The following is a 16,348-nucleotide window of genomic DNA, read 5'->3' as shown; positions in this document are numbered from 1 at the left end:
GACTAGCTTAGTTGAAAACACCTACTCTTTCGCCAACCTTTGCTTAAGGATACTACGTGAAGTATATCAAAGTTTCGTAGCTCGACTAGCTTACTTAAAAAAGTAAAATTCAAAAAACTGAAAAATTAAGATTACTTAAATTTTGCTATTCAAGATTTGTTCTTTGAAATAAATTGAAATATTTCAATTTTTCATAGCTCAAGTAGCTTGCATGAGAAAACTCCTTTTTTCGCAAAAAGATTTTTTCCAGTCACAAACAACTTAAAAACTAACTATTTGCAAAACGTTTCGGTCTAAGAAACAACTTCAAAAATTTCAATTTTTCATAGCTTCAGTAGCCTGCTTAAGAAAAACTTACACTTATTGCGAACTAAATCGTTCTAAAAAAACAACATGACATGCTTCAAAGTTTCATAGTTTTTTTAGCTTGCTTGAAAACACAAAAATAATTTCGAAAAACCGTTCGGTCTGTGAAATAACTCGAAAAATTTAAAAGTTTAAAAGCTTGAATAGCTTGCATAATTTTGTTTTTATTTTCGCAAAAGGGTTTGGTAAAAAAGAAACATTTTGAATGATTTTGAAGTTCATCGCTCGATTAGCTCGCTTAAAAAAACTAGGTTTTCGCAAAAAGGTTTTGGTCTAAGAAACCACTTCAATTACTTAATTTTTTCATAAATCAATAGCTTGCTTAAGAAAAATTTGAACTTAATGACAAATTTTGCGTTTCTTTCGCAAGTCTAGTCCAAAACACAAAACCAATCAAAATCTTTTTTTGACACAAGAAGCTTCAAACAATCAATTAAAACCTTTCGATCATCTTTTCAAAAAAAGTTTTCCGTCTACACAAAAATTACAAAACAAGCTTTTTTATTCAATTTCTCCCTGAACCAACAACTTCATAAATGACAATTAACAATTCACATTTTCAAATACAAAATGATACTCAGTTCTAAGCTTTTAAACCTAATATTACAATTATTTTTGTTTTTAGTTTTTTCGTTGCCCTCACACGCTTGAACAAACAATTTGAATTGTAATATTAGGTTTAAAAGCTTAGAACTAAAAACAAAAATAATTTCTGCTACAACTAAACTAACTACATACGTTCTACTAATCAAACAAGATTTAACAAAAAACCTAGCGCAGTATTTACTAAGGTCAACCTTGTAGTTAGTTGAAAATAGCTTAGGTTGTTTGAACATCGAAGTCAAGTGTTTCATATAAAGTGGCGGTCCAAATTTGTCATTCAAAAACGTCAAAAAACCATTGTAGGTTGATCACAAAGACGTGATTGAAAAATAAACCTGCCTTTTTTTCTGCCTTGAAGAGAAACTTATAAGGAGTATTCACGGAGTTCAAGAGAACCAAATATTAAAACCACTTTTTCTTTAGCAAATAGAATTGCGATGATGCAAACTCCTAACACATGTCATTTAACCACTGATTCCAAAACGTTAAAATTTTGCAACCCTATAGGTGCCAAGGAGTAGTGGTTATCGCATCTGTGAGTCACGCAGGAGGCCTCCAATACAAGCCTGTGTGGAATCATTTTTCCGTTTGTTTTCACTAGTCGAGTCAAAAACACACAACCCATCAATATCGTTTTTGACACAAGAAGCTTCAAACAATCACTTTACACCTTTTGAGCAAATTTTTGATTAGAAATATACTTTTCCTCCTCCGCAGAAATATCAAAGCATAATTTATCTCCCTGGACTAACAACTTCATGCAATGACAATTAACAATTTATTTATCAAATGCAAAACGACATTCAGTTTGAAGTCTATCAATCAATTTTTACAATTCAAACAGTTTGTTCAAGCGTGATGGGGCAACGATCGAAAAAATAGACGGAAAAAAACTAAAAGATATTCTACAACTAAATTAACAATATACGTTCTACTAAACAAACAGTTCTTACTAAAAAAGCATACCGCAATGTTTACTAAAGTCAGTCTTGGAATTAAAGGAAAATAGCTTTCCCTGGTTTTTCTCCCTGAACCTACAACCTCATGCAAGGAAAATTCACAGTTCTTCTTATCAAAAACAAAACGCAACTCATTTCGAAGCTTTGAATCCTATTTTCACAATTCAACCTCGGATCTTGATGAAACCTAATTCTTCTTTGGCAAACAAAGCTGCAATGACGCAAACTCTTAACAAATGCCACTTGGCCACTGATTCCGGATCTTAAAGTATATGCAATCTTATATATTCCATGGTGTAGTGGTTATCACATCGATCTACCACACAAAAGGTCCCGAGTTCAACCCTGGGTGGCAACGGTTTTTACCGTTTGATAATATCTGCGTTTTTTTATCTTGTCAAGTCAAAAGCACAAAACCAATCAAATTTTTCTCTAATACAAAAGCTTTAAGCAATCAATTAAAACCTTTTGGTCATCATTTCAAATAAAAAATTTTCCATCTTCACAAAAATAATCAAACGGAAATTTTCTCCCTGAGCTAACAACCTCATGAAATGACATTTAGCAATTCACTTCTTCAAATTCGAAATGATTCTCAGTTCTAAGCTTCTAAAACTAATATTACACTTCAAATTGTTTGTTCAAGTGTGAGAGGGGCAACGATAAAAAAAACTATTCAAAAAAACAAAAAGATATTTCAAATTCAGATAATGCAAACTCCTAACACATGCCATTTGACCACTAATTCCGAATCTTTATATTTTTGAAATCCTATAAGTGCCAAGGAGTAGTGGTTATCGCAACTGCGAATCACCCAAGAGGCCTCCAGCACAAGCCTGTGGAATCGTTTTTTTAAAAAAATTTATACGATTTCTCCGTTTGTTTTCACTAGTCGAGTCAAAACACAAAACCAATCATTATCTTCTTCGACACAAGAAGCTTCAAACAATCACTTGAAACAATTTGAGCAAAATCTTTTAAAAACATATTTTTCCTTCTCCACAGAAATATCAAAACATAATGTCTCTCTCTAGACCAACAACTTCATGCATTGAAAAATAACAACTTACTTTATCAAATGCAAAATGACAGTCAGTTCGAAGCTTTAAAACCTATTTTTCCAATTCAAACAGTTTGTTTAAGCGTGATAGGGAAACGATAAAAAAAGCAAAAAAATAAAAGATATTTTTCTGCAACTAAACTAACAACATGAGTTCTACTAAACAAACAATTCTTACTAAAAAACATACCGCAAGATTTACTAAGGTCAGTCTTGCAATTAGTTGGAAATAGCTTTCCCTGTTTTTTTTAATGTCCCTGGACCAACAACCTCATGCAAGGTCAATTAACAATTTTTTTTTATCAGTAACAAAATTCCACTCATTTAGAAGCTTTGTAACCTATTTTTACAATTCAAGCTCGGATCTTGATAAAAACCACTTTTTCGATAGCAAACAAAGTTGAGATGATGAAAACTCTTAACAAATGCCACTTGACCACTGCTTCCTAATCCTAAAATTTATGCAATCTCATAGTTGACATGGTGTAGTGGTTCTCACATCTGTCCAACACACAGAATGTCCCCAGTTCACGCCTGGGTGGCTTCAGTTTTTTTTTACCGTTTGACAATTTCTAGGTTTTTTCCATAGTCTAGTCAAAACACAAAATCAATCATAATCTTCTTTCACACAAGAAGCTTTAAGCAGTCAATTAACACCTTTTGATCATCGTTTCAAAAAAGATATTTTCCGTCTTCACAAAAACAACATAACACAATTTATTCTAATAACAAACACAATATACTTATTCTCTGCCTTGAAGAGAAACTTATAAGAAGTATTCACGGAGTTCAAGAGAACCAAAAATTTAAACCTCGGATCTCTATAAACCCATTTTTTCTTTGGCAAATAGAGTTGCGATGATGGAAACTCCTAACACATGCCATTTGATTATTGATTCCGAATCTTTATAACTTTGCAATCCTATAAGTGCTAAGGAATAGTGGTTATCGCATCTGCGAATCACGCAGGAGGCCTCCAGTACAAGCCTGTGTGGAATCAATTTTTCTGCCGTAATACGATTTCTCCGTTTGTTTTCACTAGTCGAGGCAAAAACACAAATGAAACAAAATCTTCTTCGACACAAGAAGCTTCAAACAACCACTTGAAACCTTTTGAGCGATTTTTTTTAAAAAACATACTTTTCCTTCCAGAAATATCGAAACATAATTTCTCTTCCTGGATCAACAACTTCAAACAATGAAAACTAACATTTACTTTATGAAATGCAAAATGACAGTCAGTTCGAAGCTTATAAACCTATTTTCACAATTCAATTATTTTGTTCAAGCGTGATAGGGCAACGATCGAAAAAATAAGCAAAAAAATAAAATATGTTCTACTACAATTAAACTAACAACATACGCTCCACTAAACAAACAGTTCGTACTAAAAAACCACTTGACCACTGATCTTAACATCTGTTTAATCTCAAAGGTGCCAAGGTGTAGTGGTTATCAAATCCGCCTAAGGCGCAAAACGTCCCCAGTTCAAGTCTGGGTGGCATCAGATTTTACCGTTTGACAATTTTTGCGTTTTTTTTCACTAGTCCAGTCAAAAACACAAAACCAACCAAATTCTTCTTTGACACAAGAAGTTTTAAACAATCAATTAAAACATTTCGATCATCTTTTCAAAAAACAAATTTTCTGTCTACACAAAAGTAAAAAAAAACACAATTTGTTATTCGATTTCTCCCTGAACCAACAACCTCATGAAATGACAATTAACAATTCACATCTTCAAATTCGAAATGATATTCAGTTCTGAGCTTTTAAACCTAATATTATAATTCAAATTGCTTTTTCAAGTGTGAGAGGGCAGCGATCAAACAAAATTAAGCAAAAAAAAACTAAAAAAGCTATTCTGCTACAACTAAACTAACAACATACGTTCTACTAATCGAATAGTTTTTACAAAAACCTAGCGCAAGATTTACTAAGGTCAATTTTAGATAGTTAAAAAATAGTTTAGGTTGTTTCAACATCGAAATCGAGTGTTTTCCAGAAAGTTACGCTCCCAGTTTTGCATTGAAAAACGTCAGAAAACAAATCCAGGCCTGATTGAAATAGATACCTACCTTTCTCTCTGCCTTGAAGAAAAACTTATAAGGAGTATTCATGGAGTTCAAGAGTACTAAATATTAAAACCTCGGGTCTCGATAAAGCCACTTTTTTTAGCAATTAAAGTTGTAATGATGCAAACTCCTAACACATGCCATTTGACCACTGAATCCGAATCTTTAAAACGTTGCAATCCTATAGATGCCAAAGAGTAGTGGTTATCGCATCTGCGAATCACGCAGGGGGGCCCACTCAAGCCTGTGTGCAATCATTTTTTTAAACCGTTATACGATTTTTCTTTTTGTTTTCACTAGTCGAGTCAAAAACACAAAACCAATCAATATCTTCTTTGACACAAGAAGCTCCAATCAAACCTTTTGAGCAAAGTTTTGCTAAAAAATTATAGTTTTCCATCTCCACGGAAAAATCAAAACATAATTTCTTTCCCTGGACAAACAACTTCACGCAATGACAATAAACAATTTACTTTATCAAAGGCAAATTGACAGTAAGTTCGAAGCTTATAAACCTATTTTTACAATTCAATCAGTTTGTTCAAGCGTGATAGGGCAACGATCGAAAAAAAAAGCAAAAAAGTAAAAGATATCCTCCTACAATTAAACTAACAACATACTTTCTACTATTCAAACAGTTCTTACTAAAAAACCATAGCGCAAGGTTTACTAAGTTCAGCCTTGTAATTCATTGAAAAAATCGTTCCCTAGTTTCTCTCCCTGGACCAACAACCTCATTCAAGGACAATTAACAGTTCTTCTTATCAAAACGAAATGCAACTCATTTCGAAGCTTTGAATCCTATTTTCACAATTCAACCTCGAATTTTGATGAAAACTAATTCTTCTTTGGCAAACAAAGCTGCAATGACGCCAACTCTTAACAAATGCCTCTTGAACACTGGTTCCGAATCTTAAAGTATATGCAATCTTATATAATCCATCGTGTAGTGGTTATCACATCGGGCTACCACACAGAAGGTCCCGAGTTCAACCCTGGGTGGCAACGGTTTTTACCGTTTGAGAATTTCTGCGTTTTTTTATCTTGTCAAGTCAAAAGCACCAAACCAATCAAAATTTTCTCTGATACAAAAAACATTAAGCAATCAATTCAAACCTTTTGGTCATCATTTCAAATAAAAAATTTTCCATCTTCACAAAAATAATCAAACGGAAATTTTCTCCCTGAGCTAACAACCTCATGAAATGACATTTAGCAATTCACTTCTTCAAATTCGAAATGATACTCAGTTCTAAGCTTTTAAACCTAATATTACATTTCAAATTGTTTGTTCAAGTGTGAGAGGGGCAACGATAAAAAAAAACTATTCAAAAAAAAAACAAAAAGATATTTCAAATTCAGATAATGCAAACTCTTAACACGTGCCATTTGACCACTGACTCCGAATCTTTATATTTTTGAAATCCTATAAGTGCCAAGGAGTAGTGGTTATCGCAACTGCGAATCACCCAAGAGGCCTCCAGTACAAGCCTGTGGAATCATTTTTTTTACAGTTATACGATTTCTCCGTTTGTTTTCACTAGTCGAGTCAAAAACACAAAGACACAAGAAGCTTCAAACAATCACTTGAAACAATTTGAGCAAAAGTTTTTAAAAACATACTTTTCCTTCTCCACAGAAATATCAAAACATAATTTCTCTCCCTGGACCAACAACTTCATGCATTGAAAAATATCAACTTACTTTACCAAATGCAAAATGACAGTCAGTTCGAAGCTTTAAAACCTATTTTTACAATTCAAACAGTTTGTTTAAGCGTAATAGGGCAACGATCGAAAAAACAAGCAAAAAAATAAAAGTTGTTTTTCTGCAACTAAACTAACAACATGAGTTCTAATAAACAAACAATTCTTACTAAAAAACATACCGCAAGGTTTACTAAGGTCAGTCTTGCAATTAGTTGGAAATAGCTTTCCCTGTTTTTCTGTGTTCCTGGACCAACAAACTCATGCAAGGTCAATTAACAATTCTTTTTATCAGAAAAAAAATTCCGCTCATTTAGAAGCTTTAAGACCTATTTTTACAATTCAAGCTCGGATCTTGATAAAAACCACTTTTTCGATAGCAAACAAAGTTGCGATGATGAAAACTCTTAACAAATGCCACTTGACCACTGCTTCCTAATCCTAAAATCTATGCAATCTCATAGTTGATATAGTGTAGTGGTTCTCACATCTGTCTAACACACATAATGTCCCCAGTTCACGCCTGGGTGGCTTCAGTTTTTTACCGTTTGACAATTTCCAGGTTTTTTCCATAGTCCAGTCAAAAACACAAAACCAATCATAATCTTCTTTCACACAAACTCCTAACACATGCCATTTGACCATTGATTCCGAATCTTCATAACTTTGCAATCCTATAAGTGCTAAGGAGTAGTGCTTATCGCATCTGCGAATCACACAGGAGGCCTCCAGCACAAGCAAGCCTGTGTGGAATCAATTTTTCTACCGTAAAACGATTTCTCCGTTTGTTTTCACTAGAAACCTTTGAGCGAAATTTTTTTAAAAAACATACTTTTTCTTCCAGAAATATCAAAACATAGTTTCTCTCCCTGGATCAACAATTTCATAGAATGAAAACAAACAATTATTTATGAAATGCAAAATGACAGTCAGTTCGAAGCTTATAAACCTATTTTCACAATTCAATCAGTTTGTTCAAGCGTGATAGGGCAATGATCGAAAAAATAAGCAAAAAAGTAAAAGATATTCTACTACAATTAAACTAACAATATACGTTCTACTAAACAAACAGTTCTTGCTAAGAAACCATAGCGCAAGGTTTACTTAGTTCAGCCTTGTAATTATTTGAAAAAGATTTCCCTAGTTTCTCTCCCTGGACCAACAACCTCATGCAATGACAATTAAAATATTTTTTTTTATCAAAAAGAAAATGACACTCAAATCGAAGCTATGAAACCTATTTTTACAATTCAACCTCAGATCTTGATGAAAACCACTTTTTCTATAGCAAACAAAGTGCGATTATGCAAACTCCTATTAAAGGCCACTTGACCACTGATTCCGAGTCTTTAAAAGTTTGCAATTCTATAGGTGCCAAGGAGTAGTGGTTATCGCATCTGCCAATCACGCAGAAAATCCCCAGTTGAAGCCTGTGTGCAATCATTTTTTTAAACCGTTATACGATTGTTCTTTTTGTTTTCACTAGTCGAGTCAAAAACACAATACCAATCAATATCTTCCTTGACACAAGAAGCTCCAATCAAACCTTTTGAGCAAAGTTTTGCTAAAAAATTATAGTTTTCCATCTCCACAGAAATATCAAAACATACTTTCTCTCCCTGGACCAACAACTTCACGCAATGACAATAAACAATTTATTTCATCAAAGGCAAATTGACAGTAAGTTCGAAGCTTATAAACCTATTTTTACAATTCAATCAGTTTGTTGAAGCGTGATAGGGCAACGATCGAAAAAATAAGCAAAAAAGTAGAAGATATCCTCCTACAATTAAACTAACAACATACTTTCTACTATTCAAGCAGTTCTTACTAGAAAAACCATAGCGCAAGGTTTACTAAATTCAGCCTTGTAAATGTTGGAAAAAATCGTTCCCTAGTTTCTCTTCCTGGACCAACAACCTCATGCAATGACAATTAACAATTTTTTTATCAAAAACAAAATGCCACTCATTTCGAAGCCTTGAAACCTGTTCTTACAATTCAACCTCAGATCTTAATAAAACCCCCTTTTTCTATAGCAAACAAAACTGCGATTATGCTTACTCCTAAAAAAACACCACTTGACCACTGATTCCTAATCTTAAATCTATGTAATCTCATAGGTGACATGGTGTAGTGGGTATCACATCTGCCTAACACACAGAAAGTCCCCAGTTCAAGCCTTGGTGGCATCAGTTTTTTACCGTTTGACAAATTTTGCGTTTCTTTCACTAGTACAGTCCAAAACACAAAATCAATCAAAATCTTCTTTGGCTAAAGAAGCTTTAAACAGTCAGTTAAAACCTTTCGATCATCTTTTCAAAAAACGTTTAGTGAAAGAAACGCAAAATTTGTCAAACGGTAAAAAACTGATGCCACCAAAGCTTGAACTGAGGACCTTCAGAGTGATAGGCAGATGTGATAACCACTACACCATAGCACCTTTGAAATAACATAAATTTAAGATTAGGAATCAGTGGTCAAATGGTTTTTTTTCAAGTGTGAGAGGGCAACGATCAGAAAAAATTTAAGCAAAAAAAAAAAAAAAAAGATACGTTCCATTAATCGAACAGTTTTTACAAAAAACGTAGCACAAGATTTATTGAGGTCAACCCTGTAGTTAGTTGAAAAGAGCTTAGGTTTGTTTGAATATCGAAGTCGAGTGTTTTATAGAAAGTGGCGCTCCCAATTTTGCATTGAAAAAGTCAGAAAACATTTCTTGGTTGACAACAATGGCCTGACTGAAAAAAATATCTACCTTTTCTCTGCCATGAAGAACAATTTATGAGGATTATTTACGGAGTTCAAGAGAAGCAAATATTAAAACCTCGGTTCTCGATAAACCTACTTTTCTTATAGCAATTAGGGTTGCAATGATGGAAACTCCTAACACATGCCATTTGACCACTGATTCCGAAGCTTCAAAACTTTGCAATCCTATAGGTGCCAAAGTGAAGTGGTTGTCCCATCTGCCAATCACGCAGGAAACCCCCAGTTCAAGCCTGTGTGGAATCACTTTTTACCGTTATACAGTTTCTCCGTTTGTTTTCACTAGTCGAGTCAAGAGGACTAAAATCAATAAATGTCTTCTTTGACACAAAAAACTTAAGACAATCACTTGAATTATTTTGAGCAAAATTTTGTTCCGACACAAATTTTTAGTTCTCCACTGAAAAATCAAATCATAATTTCTTTCCCTCGAACAACAACTTCATGCAATAAAAATTTATAATTTTTTTGTCAAAAGAAAAATGACACTCAGTTCGAAACTTATAAACCTATTTTTAAAATTCAAACTGTTTGTTCAAGTTTAATAGGGCAACGATAAAAAAACTTAGCAAAAAAAGTATTTTTCTACAACTAAACTAACAACATACGTTCTACCAAACAAACAGTTCTTGCTAAAAAAAACATAGCGCAAGTTTTATTAAAGTCAGCCTTGTTTTTAGTTGAAAATAGTTTCACCTGGTTTTTTACCGCTAAACTAACAGCCTCATGCAAGGACAACTGACAATTCTTCTTATCAAAAACAAAATGCTACTCAATTGGAAGCTTTGAAACCTACTTTTACAATTCAACCTCGGATCTTGATGAACCCACTTTTTCTATAGCAAACAAAGTTTCGATTATGCAAACTATTAACAAATGCCACTTGACCACTGATTCCGAATCTAAAAATCTCTGCAATCTGATAGGTGCCATGGTGTAGTGGTTATCACACCTGCCTAACACGCAAAAAGTCCCAAGTTCAAGCCTGGGTGGCACAGTTTTTTACCGTTTGACATTTTTTGCGTTTTTTTTCACTAGTCCAGTGGAAAACAAAAAAACCAATCAAAATCTTCTTTGACACAGGAAGCTTTAAACAATGAATTAAAACCTATCAATCATCTTTTCAAAAAAAATTTCCGTCCACACAAAAATAACAAAACACAATTTGTTATTCAATTTCTCCCTGAACCAACAACCTCATGAAATGACAATTAACAATTCACATCTTCAAATGCGAAATGATACTCAGTTCCAACTTTTAAACCTAATATTACATTTCAAATTGTTTTTTCAAGTGTGAGAGAGGAACGATCAAAAACAATTGAGTAAAAAAAAAAAAGATACGTTCTATTAATCGAACAGTTTTTACAACAAACGTAGCGCAAGTCTTAATGAGGTCAACCATGCAGTTAGTTGAAAATAGGTTAGGTGTGTTTGAACATCGAAGTCGAGTGTTTTATAGTAAGTGGCGCTCCCAATTTTGCATTGAAAAAGTCAGAAAACATTTCTTGGTTGACAACAATGGCCTTGACTGAAAAAGATATCTACCTTTTCTCTGCCATGAAGAAAAATTTATGAGGATTATTCACGGAGTTCAAGAGAACCAAGTATTAAAACCTCGGATCTCGATAAACCTACTTTTCTTATAGCAATTAGGGTTGCGATGATGGAAACTCCTAACACATGCCATTTGACTACTGATTCCGAAGCTTCAAAGCTTTGCAATCCTATAGGTGCCAATGTGAAGTGGTTGTCCCATCTGCCAATCACGCAGGAAACTCCCAGTTCAAGCCTGTGTGGAATCACTTTTTACCGTTATACAGTTTCTCCGTTTGTTTTCACTAGTCGAGTCAAGAGGACTAAAATCAATAAATGTCTTCTTTGACGCAAAAAACTTCAGACAATCACTTGAATTCTTTTGAGCAAAATTTTGTTCCAACACAAACTTTTACTTCTCCACAGAAAAATCAAATCATAATTTCTTTCCCTCGAACAACAACTTCATGCAATAAAATTTAATAATTTACGTTGTCAAATGAAAAATGACACTCAGTTCGAAGCTTAAAAACCTATTTTTAAAATTCAAACTGTTTGTTCAAGTTTAATAGGGCAACGATCAAAAAACTTAGCAAAAAAAGTATTTTTCTACAACTAAACTAACAACATACCAACATACGTTCTACCAAACAAACAGTTCTTGCTAAAAAAACATAGCGCAAGTTTTATTAAAGTCAGCCTTGTTTTTAGTTGAAAATAGTTTCCCCTGGTTTTTTAATGTTAAACTAACAGCCTGATGCAAGGACAACTGACAATTCTTCTTATCAAAAACAAAATGCCACTCATTTGGAAGCTTTGAAACCTATTTTTACAATTCAACCTCGAATCTTGATGAACCCACTTTTTCTATAGCAAACAAAGTTTCGATTATGCAAACTATTAACAAATGCTACTTGACCACTGATTCCGAATCTAAAAATCTATGCAATCTAATAGGTGCCATGGTGTAGAGGTTATCACATCTGCCACACACGCAGAAGGTCCCCAGTTCAAGCCTGGGTGGCAGCAGTTTTTTACCGTTTGACATTTTTTGCGTTTTTTTCACTAAGTCGAAAACGAAAAACCAATCAAAATCTTCTTTGACACAAGAAGCTTTAAACAATGAATTAAAACCTTTCGATCACCTTTTCAAAAAAAACATTACGTCTACACAAAAATAACAAAACACAATTTGTTATTCAATTTCTCGCTGAACCAACAACCTCATGAAATGAAAATTAACAATTCACATCTTCAAATGCGAAATGATACTCAGTTCCAAGCTTTTAAACCTAATATTACATTTCGAATTGTTTTTTCAAGTGTGAGAGGGCAACGATCAGAAAAAATTTAAGCAAAAAAAAAACAAAAAAATACGTTCCGTTAATCGAACAGTTTTTACAAAAAACGTAGCGCAAGATTAACTGAGGTCAACCCTGTAGTTAGTTGAAAATAGCTTAGGTTGTTTCAACATCGAAGTCGAGTGTTTTACAGAAAGTTACGCTCCCAATTTTGCATTGAAAAACGTCAAAAAACAAATCCAGGCCTGATTGAAATAGATACCTACCTTTCTCTCTGCCTTGAAGAAACACTTATACGGAGTATTCACGGAGTTCAAGAGTACTAAATATTAAAACCTCGGATCCCGATAAAGCCACTTTTTTAGCAATTAAAGTTGCACTGATGCAAACTCCTAACACATGCCATTTGACCACTGATTCCGAATCTTTAAAACTTTGCATTCCTATAGATGCCAAAGAGTAGTGGTTATCGCATCTGCGAATCATGCAGGGGGGCCCACTCAAGCCTGTGTGCAATCATTTTTTTAAACCGTTATACGATTTTCTTTTTCTTTTCACTAGTCGAGTCAAAAACACAAAACCAATCAATATCTTCTTTGACACAAGAAGCTCCAATCAAACCTTTTGAGCAAAGTTTTGCTAAAAAATTATAGTTTTCCATCTCCAAAGAAATATCAAAACATAATTTCTCTCCCTGGACCAACAACTTCAAGCAATGACAATAAACAATTTACTTTATCAAAGGCAAATTGACAGTAAGTTCGAAGCTTATAAACCTATTTTTACAATTCAATCAGTTTGTTCAAGCGTGATAAGGCAACGATCGAAAAAAAGCAAAAAAGTAAAAGATATCCTCCTACAATTAAACTCACAACATACTTTCTACTGTTCAAACAGTTCTTACTAAAAAAACCATAGCGCAAGGTTTACTAAGTTCAGCCTTGTAATTATTTGAAAAAATTGTGTGAGAGGGGCAACGATCAAAAAAACATATTAAAAAAAAAGATATTTCAAATTCAGATAATGCAAACTCCTAACACATGCCATTTGACCACTGGTTCCGAATCTTTAGATTTTTGAAATCCTATAAGTGCCAAGGAGTAGTGGTTATCGCTACTGCGAATCACCCAAGAGGCCTTCAGTACAAGCCTGTGGAATCAATTTTTCTACAGTTATACGATTTCACCGTTTGTTTTCACTAGTCGAGTCAAAAATACAAAACCAATCATTATCTTCTTCGACACAAGAAGCTTCAAACAATCATTTGAAACATTTTGAGCAAAAATTTTTAAAAACATACTTTTCCTTCTCCACAGAAATATCAAAACATAATTTCTCTCCGTGGACCAACAATTCATGCATTGAAAAATAACAACTTACTTTATCAAATGCAAAATGACAGTCAGTTCGAAGCTTTAAAACCTATTTTTACAATTCAAACAATTTGTTTAAGCGTGATAGGGCAACGATCGAAAAAACATGCAAAAAAATAAAAGATGTTTTTCTGCAACTAAACTAACAACATGAGTTCTACTAAACAAACAATTCTTACTAAAAAACATACCAAAAGGTTTACTAAGGTCAGACTTGCAATTAGTTGGAAATAGCTTTCCCTGTTTTTTTTGTGTTCCTGGACCAACAAACTCATGCAAGGTCAATTAACAATCCTTTTTATCAGAAACAAAATTCCGCTCATTTAGAAGCTTTAAAACCTATTTTTACAATTGAAGCTCGGATCTTGATAAAAACCACTTTTTCGATAGCAAACAAAGTTGCGATGATGAAAACTCTTAACAAATGCCACTTGACCACTGATTCCGGATCTTAAAGTATATCTTATATGCAATCTAATACATTCCATGGTGTAGTGGTTAGCACATCGGTCTACCACACAGAAGGTCCCGAGTTCAACCCAGCTTGGCAACGGTTTTTACCGTTTGACAATTTCTGCATTTTTTTATCTTGTCAAGTCAAAAGCACAAAACAAATCAAAAACTTCGCTGATACAAAAAGCTTTAAGCAATCAATTAAAACCTTTGGGTCATTATTTCAAATAAAAAATTTTCCATCTTCACAAAAATAATCAAACGCAAATTTTCTCCCTGAGCTAACAACCTCATGAATTGACATTTAGCAATTCACTTCTTCAAATTCGAAATGATACTCAATTCTATGATTTTAAACCTAACATTACATTTCAAATTGTTTGTTCAAGTGTGAGAGGGGCAACGATCAAAAAAACATATTCAAAAAAAAAAGAAGATGTTTCAAATTCAGATAATGCAAACTCCTAACACATGCCATTTGACCACTGATTCCGAATCTTTATAGTTTTTAAATTCTATAAGTGCCAAGGAGTAGTGGTTATCGCAACTGCGAATCACCCAAGAGGCCTTCAGTACAAGCCTGTGGAATCATTTTTTTAACAGTTATACGATTTCATCGTTTGTTTTCACTAGTCGAGTCAAAAACACAAAACCAATCATTATCTTCTTCGACACAAGAAGCTTCAAACAATCACTTGAAACATTTTGAGCAAAAATTTTTAAAAACATACTTTTCCTTCTCCACAGAAATATCAAAACATAATTTCTCTCCCTGGACCAACAACTTCATGCATTGAAAATTAACAACTTACTTTATCAAATGCAAAATGACAGTCAGTTCGAAGCTTTAAAACCTATTTTTACAATTCAAACAGTTTGTTTAAGCGTGATAGGGCAACGATCGAAAAAACAAGCAAAAAAATAAAAGATGTTTTTCTGCAACTAAACTAACAACATGAGTTCTAGTAAACAAACAATTCTTACTAAAAACATCCCGCAAGATTTACTAAGGTCAGTCTTGCAATTAGTTGGAAATAGCTTTTCTGTTTTTTTTGTGTTCCTGGACCAACAAACTCATGCAAAGTCAATTAACAATTGTTTTTATCAGAAACCAAATTCCGCTGATTTAGAAGATTTAAAACCTATTTTTACAATTCAAGCTCGGATCTTGATAAAAACCACTTTTTCGATAGCAAACAAAGTTGCGATGATGAAAACTCTTAACAAATGCCACTTGACCACTTCTTCCTAATCCTAAAATCTATGCAATCTCATAGTTGACATGGTGTAGTGGTTCTCACAGAATGTCCCCAGTTCACGCCTGTGTGGCTTCAGTTTTTTTACCGTTTGACAATTTCTAGGTTTTTTCCATAGTTCAGTCAAAAACACAAAACCAATCATAATCTTCTTTGACACAAGAAGCGTTAAGCAATCAATTAACACCTTTTGATCATCGTTTCAAAAAAGATATTTTCCGTCTTCACAAGAACAACATAACACAAACTATTCTAATAACAAACACAATATACTTATTCTCTGCCTTGAAGAGAAATTTATAAGAAGTAATCACGGAGTTCAAGAGAACAAAAAATTGAACTTCGGATCTCGATAAACCCATTTTTTCTTTGGCAAATTGAGTTGCGATGATGCAAACTCCTAACACATGCCATTTGACCATTGATTCAGAATCTTTATAACTTTGCAATCCTATAAGTGCTAAGGAATAGTGGTTATCGCATCTGCGAATCACGCAGGAGGCCTCCAGTACAAGACTGTGTGGAATCAATTTTTCTACCGTAATACGATTTCTCTGTTTGTTTTCACTAGAAACCTTTGAGCGAATTTTTTTTAAAAAACATACTTTCCCTTCCAGAAACATCAAAACATAGTTTATCTCCCTGGATCAACAACTTCATAGAATGAAAACTAACAATTGTTTTAAGAAATGCAAAATGACAGTCAGTTCGAAGCTTATAAACCTACTTTCACAATTCAATCATTTTGTTCAAGCGTGATAGGGCAACGATCGAAAAATTAAGCAAAAAAAAACAAAAAACTTTTCTGCTACAACTAAACTAACAACATACGTTCTACTAATCGAATAGTTTTTACAAAAAAACCTAGCGCAAGATTTACTAAGGTCAAGT

The 16,348-nt window shown here is 33.5% G+C and overlaps 1 protein-coding gene and 1 non-coding gene across 2 annotated transcripts in view; one reads left to right on the top strand and one right to left on the bottom strand.

The window, feature by feature from the left end:
• The window catches only part of LOC134848707 (histone-lysine N-methyltransferase SETDB2-like), a 185,020-nt gene that overhangs the window by 96,248 nt on the left and 72,424 nt on the right, over positions 1 to 16,348 (bottom strand). The window lies entirely within an intron of this gene.
• On the top strand, positions 12,031 to 12,103 carry Trnav-cac (transfer RNA valine (anticodon CAC)). Its single transcript has one exon. It is a non-coding gene; the product is annotated as a tRNA-Val (tRNA).

This window comes from Symsagittifera roscoffensis, chromosome 6, assembly GCF_963678635.1.
Source record: "Symsagittifera roscoffensis chromosome 6, txSymRosc1.1, whole genome shotgun sequence".
NCBI lineage: Eukaryota > Metazoa > Xenacoelomorpha > Acoela > Convolutidae > Symsagittifera > Symsagittifera roscoffensis.
Note: the sequence above shows the minus strand (reverse complement) of the source record. Positions and strands in the feature narration are given on the sequence as shown.